Source organism: Bison bison, unplaced genomic scaffold (assembly GCF_000754665.1).
Source record: "Bison bison bison isolate TAMUID 2011002044 unplaced genomic scaffold, Bison_UMD1.0 scf7180017864367, whole genome shotgun sequence".
Taxonomy (NCBI): domain Eukaryota; kingdom Metazoa; phylum Chordata; class Mammalia; order Artiodactyla; family Bovidae; genus Bison; species Bison bison.
Genome location: NW_011494939.1, coordinates 2,935,401 through 2,950,037, shown reverse-complemented (window position 1 = coordinate 2,950,037; position 14,637 = coordinate 2,935,401).

Genomic DNA, 14,637 nt, shown 5'->3' with positions numbered 1-14,637 from the left:
TGCTTTTGACCTGTGGTGTTGGAGAAGACTCTTGAGAGTCCCTTGGACTGCAAGGAGATCCAACCAGTCCATTCTGAAGGAGATCAGCCCTGGGATTTCTTGGGAAGCAATGATGCTAAAGCTGAAACTCCAGTACTTTGGCCACCTCATGCGAAGAGTTGACTCATTGGAAAAACTCTGATGCTGGGAGGGATTGGGGGCAGGAGGAGAAGGGGACGACAGAGGATGAGATGGCTGGATGGCATCACTGACTCGATGGACGTGAGTCTGAGTGAACTCCAGGAGTTGGTGATGGACAGGGAGGCCTGGTGTGCTGTGATTCATGGGGTCGCAAAGAGTTGGACACGACTGAGCAACTGAACTGATGATTATCAAGTAGGCAGCATATACTAAGCACTCAGAGAGGATGGAGGCAGTATCTGTGAAATGATGTGAAGGGAAGGGCTTCTGAATATTCAGATTTCAAAACATGGATCTAATTGAACTACTGTGTTGCTCCACTGCTGATGTACAGAGGACCTCCATCCAGGGAGAATATGATCAGGCCCTTCAGCCTTCATAGGAGAATGAAATATACTCCAATATTTTCTATTTTATTCTTCATTAATATCTGTTCTTTTTCATGCTTCTTTGGTTGCTTTTAAAATTCTTCATTCATATGCTTAGTTTATTAATCCTTCTTTAATTAAAGCACTTAAATTTATGAATTTTATTCTGTATGAGTTTGTTGCTGCATCTCACACATTTTGAAATGTATTAATTTCATTAACAGTGGAAGTCTTCAGTTCTTTTTGAGAAATATTTTTTTTAAATAGAATGTTTAGTTTTCTTGCAGTTTGATACTGCTTCAGTTCAGTTCAGTCGCTCAGTCATGTCCGACTCTTTGCGACCCCATGAATCATAGCACACCAGGCCTCCCTGTCCATCACCAATTCCTGAGTTTGAGTTCACTCAAACTTATGCCCATCGAGTCAGTGATGCCATCCAACCATCTCATCCTCTGTCATCTCCTTCTCCTCCTGCCCCCAATCCCTCCCAGCATCAGAGTCTTTTCCAGTGAGTCAACTCTTCACATGAGGTGGCCAAATATTGGAGTTTCAGCTTCAGCATCACTCCTTCCAATGAACACCCAGGACTGATCTCCTTTAGGATGGACTGGTTGGATCTCCTTGCAGTCCAAGGGACTCTCAAGAGTCTTCTCCAACACCACACTTCAAAAGCATCAATTCTTCGGTGCTCAGCCTTCTTCACAGTCCAACTCTCACATCCATACGTGACCACAGGATAAACCATAGCCTTGACTAGATGGACCTTTGTTGCAAAGTAATCTCTGCTTTTGAATATGCTATCTAGGTTGGTCATAAGTTTCCTTCCAAGGAGTAAGCATCTTTTAATTTCATGGCTGCAATCACCATCTGCAGTGATTTTGGAGCCCCCAAAAATGAAGTCTGACACTGTTTCCACATCTATTTCCCATGAAGTGATGGGACCAGATGCCATGATCTAAGTTTTCTGAATGTTGAGCTTTAAGCCAACTTTTTCACTCTCCTCTTTCACTTTCATCAAGAGACTCTTTAGTTCTTCTTCACTCTCTGCCATAAGGGTGGTATCATCTGCATATCTGAGGTTATTGATATTTCTCCTTGCAATCTTGATTCCAGCTTGTGCTTCTTCCAGCCCAGCGTTTCTCATGATGTACTCTGCATGTAAGTTAAATAAACAGGGTGACAATATACAGCCTTGACATGCTCCTTTTCCTATTTGGAAGCAGTCATTGTTCCATGTCCAGTTCTAACTGTTGCTTCCTGACCTGCATATAGGTTTCTCAAGAGGCAGGTCAAGTGGTCTGGTTTTCCCATCTCTGTTATAGAGTATAAAAATCCATATGTATTTAAACAAAAAGTTATCAGTGACAGTGTTATTTCCTCTATATTTGTTTCATCAAAGTCTCAAAAAAAGGTATACTAAAGACTTCTACTATGATTGGGATTTTTTAATGTGGAATTTTTAAGTTTACTAATTTATGTATTTTAAATTTATGTTATTGAGTGCACAATGGTATCACTATATCACTGTTACAGTTTCTCTGTAATTTTACATTTTATCAACGTAAAATACACGTCTCTTTTTTTGCTGTTTTGTCTGTTATTACAACCCATTTTTCCATATTCCAGATTTTTCTTTGCCTTTCCTCTCATTTATAGCTCTTCTTCATCTTTCTACTTTAGGTATGTCTCATAAATATCAAGCAGTTTTATTAAATTTTGAGACCCAATCTGAAATATTTGTTGTTTAATGGTGGAGCTTAACCCAAACTTGCTGTAGTAACTGGTAGCATTTGGTCTAGCTTCTATCATCTTATTTTGTATTTCTTATGATAACTCTTTTATATAGATTTACCATACTGGTTAGATTTTGGTTAAATGATCTTTATATTTAGATTATAATAATTATTATTTTTGATATTTGTATTATATTTCAAAACCATACTAAAAATCATTCATTCACTAGAATATTCATTGAGTACCTACTATATATCACATAGTTAGGACAAATTCTGCACTAAACAAAACAGATATGGTCCTTGTTTCTGGGGGATTTTTCTTAGAAGGTGAAAAGAACAATAGGCAACAAATATACAGGAAAAGGTTCAGCCAGTGATAATTACTACATAGAGAAAGAGGGTTATATACTTCAAATTGGGAGGTTAGGCAAGGTCTCTCTAAAGGGCAAACATCAATTTGATGAGAAACAGCCAATAGGGTGAAGATGAGTAATGATTCTCCTGAGACTGGGGAAAGGAAAGCCCTAGTGTAAAGACCCTGAGATGGAAAAGTTGGTGGGTTTTTTAAAATTTATTTCTTAATTGGAGTATAATCACTTTACAATGTTGTGTTAGTTCTGCTGTACAATGTGAAATCAGCCCATAAGTATATATACTATCCCCCTCCCCCCTCCCACCCCGCCCCATCCCACTCACGTAGTGATCACAGAACACCGAGCTGAGCTCCCTGTGTTATACAGCAGCTTCCCACTAGTTATCTGTTTCACACATGGTGGTATATTATGTCAATGCTAGTCTCTCAATTTGTCCCACCCTCTGAGTTGGTGAGTTTTGAAAAACTGAAAGGAGCCGGTGCATATTAAGAGAGTGAGAAAGTGATAAAAGGTGGCAGTTACCAGACAAAGTAGGACTTCATAAATCACAAGGAGTATGGCTTTTAAGTGTGATGCAAAGCTCTTATGGGTTTTAAATTGTGGGGTTTGTTCCTGTGTCTGTTTTTGCTGTGGGGAAGGAGTAACATAATACAATTTTCTTGTAAAAGCTCCCACTTCTGCTGTGTGGGAAACTATTGTAGGAGAAACAAGAGCATCAACAGGACCACAGGTGATGGAGACAGAGAGAAGACATCAGTTTCAGGGCATGTTTTGGATACTGAGATCACAGGACCTGCTGATGGTTTGAACTTGTGGTGGGTGAGTGGTTAAGAGCAAGAGGAGTATCCAATATTATATTTAGATTTTTATGTTTAGCAATTGGGTAGATAATGGTGTGTGTTTACTGAAATGGAAATGCCTGTGGGGGGACAGGTTTGACAGACGGTGGAAGAATTATGAGTTCTGTTTTGACTACTTTAAATTTGACATTCCCATTGAGTACTGATGGATGATGTCCAAGAGTCAGTTGGGTATACAAATTTACAGTTCTGGAGAAAATTCAAAGCAGCAATAGAGATAGGTTTCATTGTATATAATTGAAGAAAGAAGGTACCTAGGCCAAAGTCCTGGGGCACTCCAACAGCAGGAGGTTATGCAATTCTATTTGCAGGATATAACATAAATTCTGGGTTTCTGCTCTATTGGTCAATCTTTTCCACCTTTCTAGGTCTGAAACAGTTTTTTTCCTCCTAATTTACACTTCATTGTTAATTTCAATAGAAATTTGGAAAGGGGGAACATTAAATACTTAGGTCCAAATAATCATCTTGAACTGGAAGTCAGTTGTAGAACAGTTAATTCTTTAGACTCAGAAAGTAAACTGAATGACTGTTATCCATCCAGTAAGTGTACTAAATTGAAAGTTTCTTGAAGAAAAGCAGTTTTTTCCCATTATCTACACAATTCAACTCTGTTGAAATCTTTCAACAGAGTATCCAAGGACAAGGAAGTCTTTCGAACACAGTTGTCTGGTTCAATCAACTATTAGTTGAATGACTATGAACTACTTCTCTTCAATAACTTTTTCTCTTCTTTAATAATAACAATAAGACAGTAATAATGGTCTAATATTACTACTAATATTAGTAATCTTTAACATACTACTCGGAGAAGGCAATGGCACCCCACTCCAGTACTCTTGCCTGGAAAATCCCATGGACAGAGGAGCCTGGTGGGCTGCAGTCCATGGGGTCCCTAAGAGTCAGATATGACTGAGCGATTTCCCTTTCACTTTTCACTTTCATGCATTGGAGAAGGAAATGGCAACCCACTCCAGTGTTCTTGCCTGGAGAATCCCAGGATGGGGGAGCCTGGTGGGCTGCCGTCTATGGGGTCACACAGAGTCGGACACGACTGAAGCGACTTAGCAGCAGCAGCAGCAGCAACATACTACTAGTAAAAAATAATAGAATCAGTTAAAGGTATCTTTCTTCTTTGGCTTGAATACAACAATGTCTGTAAAACGTTTAGCTTAGTGCTTGGCATAGGGTAAGAGTTAACAGATAGTGATTCTCTGAGCTCCATGCTGGGCCCCAGCTGTTCTGGCAGAGGCCCTCTGTGTGACAGCAGACTGTTGATGTGGTCAAAGAGGGAGCAGGGCCCAGCTTCCAAAGTGTCTTGTAAACCAGTCAGGAATGTGTATTTTATCCTTGTGAGAGAGGAAGCTACTAGAGATTTTTGAGAAGTGAAAAAATTTGGTTTATAGCCAGAAACAGTTTTGTTCACATTTACAGCCAGAACTTACAGATTAATGCACTACACAGAATATTTAATGAACATATATAAATATATGTAGGATGCAATGCTAACTGATGTCAGTTTCACCCCTGCTTATGTTCTTGACCGTTTTTTATGGAAGTTCCCATGCTGCATGATTAAATGTGGAGTTAATGAGGTATTCTCCCACCCCAAACCACTCCTTGAGAGTGTCTCTACTCTTACTACTGAACAAAATAATGGAGCTTAAAATTTATACCAAAGGTAGTATTTCCAAAGAGAAATGTCCATCTTTTAGATAATTAACAGTATTTTGGTATCACCTAATTTGTTACTTAGCAAAACTTCTCATTAAATTTTCCCTAATAGAAGATCTGATCATTTCTTAGTGAACATCATCCTTTGGGATAAAAAGGGAAAAGAGAATGCCTACAAATCTCTTTGGGTGTCAATAAAGTTCACACGGGAAGTAATTATCCTATTATTCACCATACTCCTAAAGCTCTGTCTGGAAAACTGCATGCAATTTCGGGCTCTTTCTATGTTAAAAAAATAAGATTGCTAATTTGGAAAGAATCCAAAGGGTAGTAATAATGACAAAAGGCTTGGAAAACATGCCATTAAACAGAGTCTAAGAGAATGGAGCAAGAACTGCCATTCGATCAGACAACTGATGAAGGCAGAAAAGATTTTAAAATACCATGTGGAAAGAAACCTCCTAAAAAAAAAAGATTATTTTTCTCAGTCCAGACACTTATATTAGCAGTTTAAAAAGGAGAATTAAATTATGAGCCATCCAATGCTACATGTTCAGTCAGAAAATGTAGTGGAAATGGGGAAAATGGTAAAATAAGATCAGAGGACTCAGAATGTTGCCATGATCCTTCCAAATATCTCAGGCAATGGCTTCTTCCAAAGAACTCTTTTAAATCTAAATGCTGAGCAGGTACTGCTGCACATGAATTGACACAAATGGATAGGATGACAGTTCACTTAATATTAAAACTTTATGGTTATTTGTCTATGCTCAAATAGGAGAAAGGAGATGAACAAACATAAGATGACACTATTTGTGTCCACTGAAAAGCTATGGTTTTGGAGAGGAAATAGTATGTGTACAAATACCAAATAAAGAAGCTGGAGGAGGGGGGGACTTCCTGCATATGGAAGCAGCCAGGCTCTAAAGTTCTGAATTTGAATCCCAGTTACATATTGCTTCAAGATTCACCCCAGAGGTCTGATGGGACAAGAAGGCCAGTCGGAATCACTTTAAAATTCTGCTACAGATACATACAGAGAAGGCAATGGCACCCCACTCCAGTACTCTTGCCTGGAGAATCCCAGGGACGGGGGAGCCTGGTGGGCTGCCATCTATGGGGTCGCACAGAGTCGGACACGACTGAAGCGACTTAGCAGCAGCAGCAGCACAGATACATATACATGAATCACTTTGCTGTATACTTGAAACTAACACAACGTTGTAAATCAACTATTGTTCAGTTGCTAAGTCATGTCTGACACTTTTGCACTCCGTGGACTATAGCCTGCCAGGCTCCTCTGTCCATGAGATTTTGCAGCCAAGAATACTGGAGTGGGTTGTCATTTCCTTTACCACTGAGTCAACAGGAAAACCCAAATCAACTATATTTCAATAAAAATTTTAAAAATAAAATAAAATTCAGCCTCAGAAGATATAGTTAATAGAATCCATGTGTCCTATGGGTCCGACTTCAACATTGTAAAACATTTGAATGAAGAGTAAACATAATTAATAGAATCCACTTTTCCTATGGGTGTGACTTCAACATTGTAAATCATTTGAATGAAGAGTTAACAGGTAGTCAAACATCTTGCTGTCAACCATTCAGGTGACAATGTAGCCTTTCTTTCTTAGCTTTTCTGTCATGATGGCTAAGTGTCAAGAAGTTAATGTGCACAAAGCTAATACCCAGATTTATCAGCTAAGACTTCAGGGCCCTTTACAACCAGGCCTTCAGCTTCTTTTCTAACTCTCTTTTCTCCTTCCACCCCTTCCTCTTATGACTCTCCTCAAATTCTAACTGGGAAAATCCATTGTTCTCTAAACATACCCTTGTCCTCTCCTCCTTCTATGACAGCACCAATGGCAATGTCTACCCACACATGCTCCCATCCTCCCCAATCTCTTTATTCATGTCCTAGTCATCTAGAAAGTCCCTGCTAAGACTCTATGACTTCCATGAGTCACCTCATGGAAGGTGACTCTCACTTAGCCCTATTCTTCCCCAGTTTTGTCTTTATACCTCAAACCTGGATGTAATGTTTATTTTCATTTCCTGCCCACTAGCCTATAAATCCCAGAGGTCAATATTATAGTAAATTAAGTACTACATTAATAATATTATATTTTACTCACTGTTATATTTTTCATACCACCTAGCAAAGTAAATTTGGGCTTCCCTCATAGCTCAGGGCTTCCCTCATAGCTCAGTCAGTGAAGAAACTGCCTGCAATGCAGGAGACCCAGGTTTGATTCCTGGATTGGGAAGATCCTCTGGAGAAGGAGATGGCAACCCACTCTAATATTCTTGCCTGGAGAATCCCATGGGCAGAGAAGCCTGGTGTGCTACAGTCCATGGGGTTGCAAGAGGCAGACATGACTGCAGGACTAAACCAACAGCCAACAAAGCAAAGTAAGTGCAACAAAGTATCCAATAAATGTCACTGGGTTAAAGTAAAAGTGAGAGGAGATGGTCATTAATTGGTAAATAGCAAGAGTGAATAAATTTGCCCAGTTAGAAGATCCTCTTAAGACTAACTATACTTTTCAGAAATATGTGCTGTCTTGGGAAAATTATAAAGTAATGCATATGTATTTTATAAACTGGAAAAGGAAAAATTGAAAAAAGGAAAACATCACCATTACTCCATCGTTCAGAGGTAGCCACTGATAACATTTTAATTTGTATATTCCCTCCTAGCTTTTTAAGAGAATTTTTACATAGTTGTTATTATACTCTATATATGTATCTATTTTCCCCCAAAGGTTATTAAAAGCTTTTGATAAGTACTTCTAATTACAGTATCAAATGCTATTGTTAAACCATATTTTACTTAACCATTCCCTAATGTTGGACATTTAAGATGGTTTCCATTTTTTTTTCTAATTAAAATAATTGAATGCTGAATACCCCTGAGCAAAAAGAATTGTTTACCCATCTTTTCAGAAAATAGTGTTTAAGGGTCATTTAAGCTATTTTTTTGCTGTAAATAATCTAGCTTGGTCTTTTAATGAGTCCCTGTATTTTTTGTTTTCCTCAGCCCTGCTGAGATAATTTCCTGTCCGTTGAATCTTTGCTGCCCTGTTGACATCAGTTATGTTCTTGGCTTTTCATACTGTCCAGGTCATTTACTCAATCCCTTTCTCTGGCTGCCTGGATACGTTCTGACAGATCCTTTCTAATGAAGCTGGACATATTCCATGTTCTCTAGTCACTAGTTCTTAATTGATAGGGCTTTAGGGAAGATTTTTAAATGATTAAGTCTTACACTGACAGTCTCTTAGTTACTGTAAAATTTAAAAATAGTTTTACTTATTTTTTAAATGACCTTATGTTGTAATATTTTAAATATTTAAAAGCACTTTTACATACAGGAATCAAGATTGCCGGGAGAAATATCAATAACCCCAGATATGCAGATGATACCACCCTTATGGCAGAAAGTGAAGAGGAACTCAAAAGCCTCTTGATGAAAGTGAAAGAGGAGAGTGAAAAAGTTGGCTTAAAGCTCAACATTCAGAAAATGAAGATCATGGCATCTGGCCCCATCACTTCATGGGAAATAGATGGGGAAACAGTGGAAACAGTGTCAGACTTTATTTTTTTGGGCTCCAAAATCACTGCAGATGGTGATTGCAGCCATGAAATTAAAAGATGCTTACTCCTTGGAAGGAAACTTATGACCAACCTAGACAGCATATTAAAAAGCAGAGATATTACTTTGCCAACAAAGGTCCGTCTAGTCAAGGCTATGGTTTTTCCAGTAGTCATGTATGGATGTGAGAGTTGGACTGTGAAGAAGGCTGAGTACTGAAGAATTGATGCTTTTGAACTGTGGTGTTGGAGAAGACTCTTGTGAGTACCTTGGACTGCAAGGAGATCCAACCAGTCCATCCTAAAGGAGATCAGTCCTGGGTGTTCATTGGAAGGAGTGATGCTGAAGCTGAAACTCCAATACTTTGGCCACCTTATGCAAAGAGTTGACTCACTGGAAAAGACCCTGATGCTGGGAGGGATCGGGGGCAGGAGGAGAAGGGGACGACAGAGGATGAGATGGCTGGATGGCATCACCGACTCGATGGACAGGAGTTTGAGTGAACTCCAGGAATTGGTGATGGACAGGGAGGCCTGGCATGCTGTGATTCATGGGGTCGCAAAGAGTCGGACATGACTGAGCAACTGAACTGAACTTACATACATTAGTTTTTATAAAAATAATAAGCAAATGTTATTAGTTCTTTACAGACAAGGAATATGGGGCTCTGAGAAATGAAAAAAATCCCCCCTCAAACCAACCATATTAGTTTTCTATTGCTGATATAACAAATTACCACAAACCTAGCAGCTTTAAACATAACAAATTTATTATATTATAATTCTAGAAGTCTCAGTGGGCTAAAATCAAGGTGTAGCAAGGCTATATTCCTTTTTGGAGGTTCAGGGAAGAATTAGCATGCTTCCCATTTCCAGTTGCTAGATGCTGCCCGTATACCTTGGCCAATGGCCTCTTCTTTATCTTTAAAACCAACAGGCTGATTCATTTCTTATATTACATCATATCTGACACCAACTCTCCCACCTCCCTCTTTAGAAGGACCCTTGGGGTTACTTTGGTTTACTAAAATACTCCAGGATAAGCTCCTTACCTTAAAATTCTTGTCTAAATCACACCTACTAGGTTATTTGTTTTCGTTTGTCATGTAAGCTTACATATTCATAGGTTTTGAGGATTAGAATACAGATATTTCTGAGGGGCAATTAATCCACCTAATACAACTACTCACATCAGAAGTAAAAGCTATAGACTTAATGTGATATTGCTACATTATATTAAGCAAAGTGAATAGAGAGCCCCACAATTTAACGACCACAAAAGCTACAATCCATACACCTACACAGAAAATCATTCTTAAGCAAGGGCATATTTGTAACACAAGTGTAGGTTTCATGTGCCATACATTAATGTATTTGCCCAACTTAAAATGTATATTTATTCAATTTGGATAACTCCTTTTCCTATTGTATGGTAAATCTGAAACTGCTGTGTCTCTAAATGTACACAATAAAGGATTAAAAAAAATTACATCCTAATAGTAGTCATGCTTACTGCTCACACGTTGGTGTGGGTTAATTAGTATAATTAGTCTTATGTATATAAGACTGCCCAAAATGTCCCTGACAGCTAAAAAGCAACCAGCCACATAAATGCCTAGTGGACAACTTTGCAGGTAACAGCCAGGCAACTGGTGATTTACTTTTTTGCATGGCTGTCAGAAAAACACAAAATCTGGCACTTCAGATTTCACTTTCTGAAATAAAGACCAATTATAATACAATTCTACATTAACTTGGCTTTCATCTGAGAATTTTGCTTTATTGGGTGTTTGGATAATAAATATAAGGTTACTTCTTATTGAGTGAACACCACTATGACTAATGTTAAACGGAAATCATTACATAGCTTGTTGAATATAAGGTCTCTTGCTCTGGGTGGGTGTGTGTGTGTGTGTATATCTGTGTGGGCTTCTCTTTTTGCAATATGAATTCTTGGCAATGGGGATCTTTTCTCTCACATTGTCAGGCCACAAATAGGGGATTACAGTTGCTACATAATTTAACTTTGAAGGCACCAACCACCCATAGTTTATGGGAAAGCCAAAAGGAAACATGATGGATAAAGTCTTAAATATAAAGTGACATGAATGATAATTAAAAAGTAATTCTTTATATGAAGTCTGTTGCTTTAATTGTTTTCATATACCAAACTTTGGAAAAAATATTTTCAAGAGCTCTTATATCTTTACCACTTAAAAACTAATATCTACTGAAACTAACTTAACAAAAAACTAATCCTTAACAAAAGGTACAGTCATAAATAACAGAACATTTGCAAAGTCTCTTCCCTTAAAAAGTTTTGGAGTAATTTCCCTTGAAAAATTTTGGAGATAAATTTCTAAAGGGAATTTCTCTTTCCCAAGCAACTTAGAGAACTCTGGTTGTTTTTTAAAAATTGCTTACAATTGAATATCTAAAAATGAAAATATTTATTTTTTTTACTTAATGTAATATCAGAGAAGAATTATCATCAACTATATACATACCTAGCATAAAGAATATATAGTGATAAAGGGATGTACATGCAACTAAATATGATATTTTCATATTTGGAACAGGTGGACCTTTCAAAAAAAAGGTTCCTAATTATTCCTATACTGTTGAAATTATTTTAATTTTGCATTTCAGCAGATATATTTGTATGCTGGAAACAGGTGTTCATCAAAAGACAGTGATAAAGAGACACTGCATTCGGGGCTTGGAGCCTAGCCTGCATGGTGTGATGACAGATAAATTAGAAAAATCCTGCTAAACATCTCTACACTTCAGAAGGAGATTACACCTTTTTAAAAAGGCAAAACATGTGGTTCAATTACTTATTGTCTTGGCATGTGGTTATGATGAAAGACGGAGTCTTAAACATCAATAGAGCTAAACTAACATCCCAGATGGGCTTCAGAAGAGGGGACTCCTGCAGCAATCCACCTGCACAAAAAGCAACTGGGAAAAAAAATTAAAGAAATGCGTTTCTTCCCCTCCCCTGTTTAATTTGTTTCTTTATATTAAATAGCCATTTAATGACTAACATGAGCTTTGGGGAAAAAATAAGAGCAAAGAACCTTAATATAAATGTATTTTCTGGGAGATCCAGCAGAAGATGAGGTAGACTTAATTGCAGCTCTCTGAAGAATGACATGCAAGTCTCACATGGGTCCTAGAGTTGTAACCGCTAATCACAAAGCTCAGGAGAGGAAAGGCAATGTAGATTTGCACAATGCATAGGACTACAGAGACAACATGTGGTGTGACCTTAGGTAAACAACAGAACCTGTCTGGGTCTCACATTTTTACATACACAAATTATTGAATTTGTGGTTCCATTTGGTCTCATGCTGCTACAATCTGAATATAATCCTCCCTTCAGTTTGAAAACATACAAAGTAAATGCCACTGGGGGGCAAACAACATAGAGAGAAACTTAGTGGAGACCAGCATTTCTCCACAAGGCATTTCTACATTCAGACATTACTAGAATACCCCAACAGTCCTTCAGGTGTTCAGTACTCTGATATAAATTGGTCCAAAATTAGTAATCAGGTGTAGGGATTAAAGGAAGAGAAATAAGAGGATAAAGAGGAAAATTATAATCTATGAATTACATGCATTATACAAATTTCACATTGAACTCAAACCAAAGCTCTTCAAAGTAAATATTACTAATCCATTGTACCTAAAGCTAAAATAATGATCACCAGCACCTATTGAGCCAAAATCAAGCTAAGCATCTTTCATTTAACATTTATTGGAATTCTATTAGGTAAATTCAGAAATAACACCATTTATTTGCCACTACTGTCCTCTCAAATACCAAAATAAATGTAATCTTATGAGCAAGACTTGAAAATATGCTCTGAACTATGTTAAGGGATTTGCCAAGCTTTATTTAATCTTTGTGACAATGCCATGAGTTGATGGGTTGTTATGTCTCTATTTAACAAATGAGGAAACTGAGGCTTAAAGAGGCAGAAAAAATTTCCCAAGATCAAACAGTAAATGACAGAGCCAAGAAGATGGAGGAAAATCTTATAATCTCTGTGGTGGTAGTGGTTTAGTCACTAAGTCGGGTCCGACTCCTGTGACCCCATTGACTGTAGCCTGCCAGGCACCTCTCTCCAGGCAAGAATACTGGAGTGAGTTGCCATTGCCTTCTCCAGGGGATCTTCCTGATCCAGGAATCAAACCTGGGTCTTCTACCTTGCAGGCAGATTCTTTACTGACTGAGCTATGAGGGAAGATAGTAAACTGCTATTAAAGGCTCAAAGAGATTTACTAATATAAGATCACAAAGTTAAATAGTAATCAACAGAGGTGGGAATCCCAGTTTATCATACTCCCAAGTGGTCCTTTTTTAATTTTTCTGACCAGTGTCAAAACTGAATAGCATCTAGCCATTTTCAATAAATACATGTTCAGTGTTTATGATATTCAATGTACAGTGCCAGGCTTGATAAGATTTAAAGAAGCAAGCATCATTCTCCCTAACCCAATGAGGTTTACTAGCACCTTGGGGAAATCAAACAACCACTTATGAAACATCTCAGAAAAACAGTAAGCGTGCACAGGTAAGAGTCAAAAGAATCTGTAGATGCAATATGTGCTGAAGGACAACAGAGAGAGAGAACTCACGTGGGGTGAGACACTGAGACAAATCATGAGGGAGTGTGAGGACTGGCAGGACTTTTGAAGACTGGGATAGAGGGAGAGCAAGATAACCATTTGACTGGAATAGTCTTAGATGTTCCCTGGAAGCAAAGACTAAAAACAGAGAATGAACATGATAAGGGATTGTCTTAACATGAAAGAGCTGGCGATTCAGTTAGGAAGCTATGTTGGGACCAGATTTTAGAATCTGAGTGCAAAATTTGGCTTGCAAACATTCAGAACTCCTAAGCAGCAGGGTGATATGATTTACCTCAGATGATAAAGACTACACCATCGTTGCTGTCTCTTGGGGAAAAAAATCTTGAGGGAAGAAAAGAATGGGTTCTTCTTAGTATAAAGACTGGTGATAGAGGAATTTCTGGCCCAATTTAAAGGTTCTTTTGCTGTTGTTGTTTTAAATATAATAAATATATATAGTTAAAAAATTAGAAAATGTGGTATAAAGAGAGAAAAAAACACCCATGATCCTACCACTCAGAAATCATCATTATTAATGCTTGGGTGCATGTCAATTTAATAATTCAATAAATATTTATTGAGCACCTACTGTCTGCTAGATACCACTCTAGGTGCAAAGACTACAGCAGTGAAGAAATAAAAGCCCAAATTACCACCTTATTAAGCTTCTATATAGATATAAAATAGATGTGAAATAAGGTACACTTTTTAAAATCTGGTTTTTCCTTATTTTTAAGTTGAGCTTAAGAAAATTCCAGAAAAACATCTATTCCTGCTTCACTGACTACACTAAAGCTTTTGGCTGTGTGGATCACAACAAACTGTGGAAAATTCTGAAATAGATGGGAATACCAGACCACCTGATCTGCCTCCTGAGAAACCTATATGCAGGTCAAGAAGCAACAGTTAGAACCAGACATGGAACTAACTTAACTGGTTCCAAATCGGGAAAGGAGTATGCCAAGGCTGTATATTGTCATCCTGCTTATTTAACGTATGTGCAGAGTACATCCTATGAAATGCCGGGCTGGATGAAGCACAAGCTGGAATCAAGATTGCCAGGAGAAACATCAATAACCTCAGATATGCAGATGACACCACCCTTACGGCAGAAAGTGAAGAGGAACTCAAAAGCCTCTTGATGAAACTGAAAGAGGAGAGTGAAAAAGTTGGCTTAAAACTCAACATTCAAAAAACAAAGATCATG